Genomic DNA, 6,109 nt, shown 5'->3' on the forward strand with positions numbered 1-6,109 from the left:
TAAGACAATTCCATATAGATACAGACATCAGCATATAAACAACTGATCTTCAATAAGGGCCCCCAAAGCATCAAGTGGAAAGCGGATGCCCTCTTTAACAGGTGGTGCTAGAAACAATAGATATCCACATGTAGAAAAATGAAACAAGACGTTTACTTCACCCCATGCACAAGAACAAACTCAAGGTGGATCACAGACCTAGAAGTAAAACCCCAAACCATGAGGACCATCAAGAAAGGACTCAGGAGTAGCCTAAGATCATTGGCCCAGGAAATACATAGGCTCACCACAATAGGGAAGGGCACACACACAGGTGAACTGGAAATCAATAAATGGGATTTAATAAGAATAAAACACCTGTGTGCCTCAAAAGACTTCACCAAGAGGGTAACAAGAAAACCCACAGACCGGGAGAGGATTTTTAGTAATGACACATCAGACAAAGGACTTATTACTAAAATCTACAATACCCTCCTGGCCTACAAAAAAAAGGACCACAGTTAAAGTCCTGAGAAAGTGGGCAAAAGAACTGAAATGAAATTTTACTAGGGAGGAGACCCGTATGGCCAATAGACATGTGAGAAAGTGTTCCCATTCATTAGCCATAAGAGAAATGCAAATTAAAACAACCATGAGGTACCATCTAGCACCCTTGAGGTTAGCCTAAATCAGAAAATCAGAGAGCAACAAATGTTGGAGGACTGTGGTGAAATAGGAACCCTCCTCCACTGCTGGTGGTTGTGTAGATATGTACAGCCACTGTGGTAAGCGATCTGGCAATACTTAAAGAAATGGAAATTGATCTCCCTTATGACCCAACCATCCCTCTACTGGGCATATACCCAGAAGAGGTAAGAAATAAAACACAAGCAGTCGTTTGCACTCCAATATTTATTGCTGCACAAATCACTATCACAAAGAGTTGGAAGCAACCTAAATTTCCATCAATAGATAAGTAGATTAGAAAACTCTGGCACACACACACAATGGAGTATTACGCAACACTAAAAAGCACAGATGATCACATGAAACATGTCATTTCATGGGAAGAGTTGGAAAGTTTCATGTTAAGCGAGGTCAGTAAATCACAAAAGGACAAGTATAACATGAGTCTAATCAGCACAGTAGGAATAGAAGAAAAGTATAATCAGCACTTCAGGAGTAGAAGAAAAGACACTTATCTTACAATCTACGGGTGGAGGCACAGGCAGTCAGGGGGAAGTCAGACAAAACCCAGGGAGGTACATGTAAATCCAACATAAATAAGGGGAGAGGGGGAAGGAGGAGGGAGAATAGGAGTGGAGAGAACTGAGATGATGACATGTAGGGAAGAGGGCACTAACCCACCCAGGGGGAGACTATTGGTTGTGTCTCCACAGAATTGGAGTGTGCATACAGACCCCACCATGGTGCACCAAACCAGGAGGGCAGCATAACACGTGGAGGAATGCATGAAAAGACTGGACAACAAGGCCGGCCCCAATCTGAGACAGTCTGACCCCAGCCCTGGAAGTGTGTGCCACAGAGAATGACGCTAGATATTCGGGTGGAGGAAAGGAACCAACTTACCATGCCCACACAGAAGCAAACCAAGAAGGACAAAGAGAAAGGGGCAGTCGGCCTGGAGGATGATGTCCCTGCACAGGGCTACTAAGGCACAGAGAGGACTGTGGGACTGCCAACAACTCAACTGGAGCGTACAGTGACAGAGGACAATAATGGGGACACACGGTGGGGAGACAGTGTGGACTGAATCCCCTACAGCAGGACAAACCAAGAATGGAGCATAACAGATCAGCAATTGGAGTAAAGCTGATCCTCAGAGCCCCTGAGGAGCCCCAAGAATGGACTTTGGGCTAGGAAGGGCAGCCCCGGATCTTCCCCAGAACCAGGGGGCGAGACTTATGGGAGCCAGCAAACAGACCTGGATCTTTGTAGGTTTTTGTTGTGTTTTTTCTCTCTCTTTTTCAACCATATGTTTTCTTATAGCTTGGACTAGAACATTGCTGGTTTACACACTTATATGTGACGCACACGGGAGGGAAGCTCTGGGAGAAAGCAACGGGGCCAATGGCTGCAGAAGGTCTAGGGGAAAGAAGGAGGCAGGGAGAAGAGTGTGGTGAGCAGACGGGGTCATGGACAGGGGAACAACTAGGGAATCGAAACCAGCCAAGGGTGTAGAGATCCTGTGAGTATTAGAGCAACACCCATCTGAGAGGAAGTACTAAGAGGGGGAAGAAGGGGGAAAGTGATAGGACAGGAGGAGGCAAAAGGAAACAGAGGTAAGATCTAGGAAGCAAAGGTATAGATAGGGATATTGACAGAGGTGGGTACTTATGTAAATACATTAATCCATAAAAATAGAGATATTGGCCTATGTACATATATTTATAAGGCAATACACTGAGTCTGCAGATGGGCCTTTGTCCTGCTCACACCCTCCCTCAACACAAGAACACTTTATTCTAACAAATTGGCATTCTGTGATGCTCACCCCATCCCTCCACATGATCACTAAAGACAAAAGGGGTGCATAAGCAGATGTGGTGAAGAAAGCAGATGGTGCTCAGCTGTCAAATGAGATACTGTCTGGGGTCTTAAAGGCTTGAAGTTAAACAAGCAGCCATCCAAAAGAGAAGCAACAATCCCACATGGAAGAAGCACACCAGCTTGTGCGGTGTCATTGAGACCAAGCAGTGGGCATCAGAAGATTTACAACAAACAAACAAATAAAAATGCATTGGTGAGAATGGGGGTGATTGAAGCGGAGACCCAAAGCCCATCTGGTGATAATGGAGAATCCCCCCACAGACGGGTCACAGGAAGGGGATGAGTCAATCAGGGTGCTGTAGAGCACTGATGGATCGTGCAATATACCTCTGATCCCTTGAGGCCTCCTCACCACCACCCCCACTACCATGACCCCAGTGCCGCTTCCCACTCTGGACTAGACGGAAGCATGTACATAGGTAGAGGCAAGAGATAAAACTCTCGACACATGGAAGCCAGGAACAGGAGTGGGAATAGAGATACCAAAAGGGTGGGCAGAAGGGAGGGGGAGGGGGGGAAAGAGGGGAACCGATCTCAATGAATGTCACATAACCACACATCCCCATGCAGGGGGAAGAACAACAGAAACCAGAAGGCAAGGGCAACAGTGCTTGGTGTGAGATTTGAAAATAATAACTATAATCTATCAAGGGGCCATGAGGGGTTGGAGGTGGGGGAGAAGGAGATGATCCCAAGAGCTCAATGCAAAGCAAATTATAGAAAAGAACAGTGGCAATATTTGTACAAATATGTCAGATACATTTGAGATATGGATTATAGCAAGAGTTGTAAGGGCCCCCAATAAAATGATTTTTTTAAAAGGCCATGGCACCCCAACAGTTAACCACTTGCCTGCTAACCAAACGTTGGCAATTTGAACCCGCCAAGCAGATCCTAGGGAAAAAGACCCAGAGATTTTGTTCCATAAAGATTGCAGCCTAGACAACACTTTGGGGGCAATTCTACACTGTTAGATGGGGTTGCTATGGGTAGAAATCTAGTAGATAGTATCGAGCACGAGAATTAAGTGTCTTTCTTCTATTAACAAGGTGATATGGGTGTCGAATGTATCCTAAACCTAATCACTTCTGAGTTAATAAGAAGAACAGATGAGGCACAGAAGTAAGTGCAGAAGGGGCAGGAAGAAAGATAGATGTGCAATGACGATATTTTGACAAATCAAGGAATGCTGGGACAAGAGAAGCTAAAACTGTCCCAGAACCAACAAAGACAGTGTCTTCCCTTATAGTCAGGATCCTGAACTTAAACTTGTAGTCTTCTGAACTGGGAGAAAATAAATGCCTCTTCTTTCAAGCCACACACACGTGCCTTATCTATTACAACAGCCCTAGATAGCCGAGAGAAGTCTGGAAGCTCTCCTTATGAGTTAAAAGCCGAGTCAATATATTCCACTCTCCCTAAGGAACTCTGGTGGCAAAGTGGTTAAACACTCAGCTGTCACCAGAAGGTCGGCAGTTCATTCCACCAGCTGCTCCATAAGAGAAAGATATGACAATCTTAGAAATCCTATAGGGAAGTCCTTCTCTGTCCTACAAGGCTGCTGTGAGTCAGAATGAACAACAAGGGGATGAGTCCACTGGCCTTGATTCTACCCTAGATTTGTTTCTATATTTCTCCCCAGATGATTGAAAAGTACCACACAGAATCCCTATGATTCCCTCCCTAGTCCCAGATCTGTCACGTTTGGGAAAATTTTTTGAACCTCTCATACTTAAAATATTGAGTTCTAGAGTCAAAAATTACATTTGTTATTGTATAAGGAACCCACACCAAGCAAATCTCATTGTGTTCTTGTTCCTGTGTTGGCACTAGATGATATTGGCTCCCTTCAAATCCTACTGTTTTATCTTTACACCCCTCCTGATGGGCCCTTTACCAGCCAGGCTCCTAAATTCTAAATGGTCTAGAAAGTCTGATTCTGAGAAACATGAATAGTCCAGAACCCGGCCCGAGGTCAGCTCAGGCTTAAGCATCAGATATTCTACTCTGCTGGTCTGGAACACAAGACGGGAATCAGGAATCATGCTCCCCAAAGGGCCATATGAGCAGGCAGAATAACCTTCCTGTAAATTGTAATCATTACGACCTCCTGCTGGCCTACCTCCTGATGTCAGGCAGAGCTGAAGGCAGTGCGTGGAAGCTGCCACAGGCCACCTCTCCACACAGTACAGTTACACACACAAAACATATCAAACCCAGGAAGTCCTGCCACCTGGCAAGATGAACGTCCTCCTCGTTAACACCTCCTCCTTCCTAGAGAACTATTCCCAATGTGACGAGCAAGCTACAACCCATCGGCCTGCCAGTCGCCATTTCTCAGTGTATAGTCAGGAAGTATGCAGGCATCTTCTGGCATCAAGAGTACTTGCAGGTAGGAGATGAGGCAGAAAGGAGCATGCTCAAGACAATTTGACTCTTTTCTTGGAGAGATCTTTTCTATGGTGTGCAAGGACACCTGCAACTAGCTTAATTTTAACCCCATTGTTTCACCTGAATACCACCACTCCTTCATCTCTAAATTCCAAGAAGAAATGATTTTCCAAGAATCAGTGAACTATTTTTAAATGAATAATAATAATACCTCAATCATGTTGCGCTAATAATACAGTCCCAAATGAGGAGGCTCTCCTCTGTGCTCAGGGGATCCAACATGGTCCATCACCAAGGCTGATGATCACGTGTGCTGATGACTGCGCTCCTAAAGCCCTCTCCCAGTCGTGGTCCATTTTAGTCTGCATTGTTATCAGGAAGAGGCTTTGAGAAAAGAATTGCCAAGTTACCTGGGTCCAACAGAGGATAATAAATGGCTCTTAAGAAAGAAAAAAGGTGTGTCTACTAATGAACAAAAGGCAGAGAACAGCCTAGCTGCTTAATTAGGCTGGATCGTGTCATCAGATTTGGGGGAATGTGATACTCAGTAGTGGAAGGACAAAAGGAGCCCTGGTGGCACAGTGGTGTGTGCATTTAGATGCTAACCACAAGGTCCACAGTCTGAACCCACCAGTCGCTCCTTGGGGAAAAGATGACGCTGTCTGCTCCTATGAAGATGTATAGCCTTGGAAACCCAAATTGGCAGATCTACTCTGCTCTATAGTGTCATGATGAGTCATATAGTGTCATGATGAATTGATTCTACAGCAGTGAGCATTTTCATTTTTGTGTTAGTGGAAGAAAAAGTGAGTCTGGACTTCCGGGAAGATGGCGACACAGTGACACGTACCAGAGGGACTCCGCAGAATCCAGCCCAGGAGAGCTGCTTAGAGGGAACTTTAACACAACTAGAACACAGGAGGAGCATCATAAAGATAAGTAGGCACAGACCCACGGGGTTTTGAGGGGCTTGGGGCTTTTGGCTTACCTCAGCGGAAGCCGGCTGGGGCTTGACCTTGGCCCAGCCACTGTTGCTGCCGGAGCCGGGAACATTTGGAGCCCGTAGGGGCGTTTGGTTCCAACACAGCCACAGTTTACCCCCGCCAGCCTCAGGGTAGGAACTGGACCCTTGGGGCTCCACAGGCGGGGAGCCGGATTCAGTTGGTCT

This window comes from Echinops telfairi, unplaced genomic scaffold (genome assembly GCF_000313985.2).
Source record: "Echinops telfairi isolate 266 unplaced genomic scaffold, ASM31398v2 ScPeMD7_9;HRSCAF=40, whole genome shotgun sequence".
Classification (NCBI taxonomy): Eukaryota; Metazoa; Chordata; class Mammalia; order Afrosoricida; family Tenrecidae; genus Echinops; species Echinops telfairi.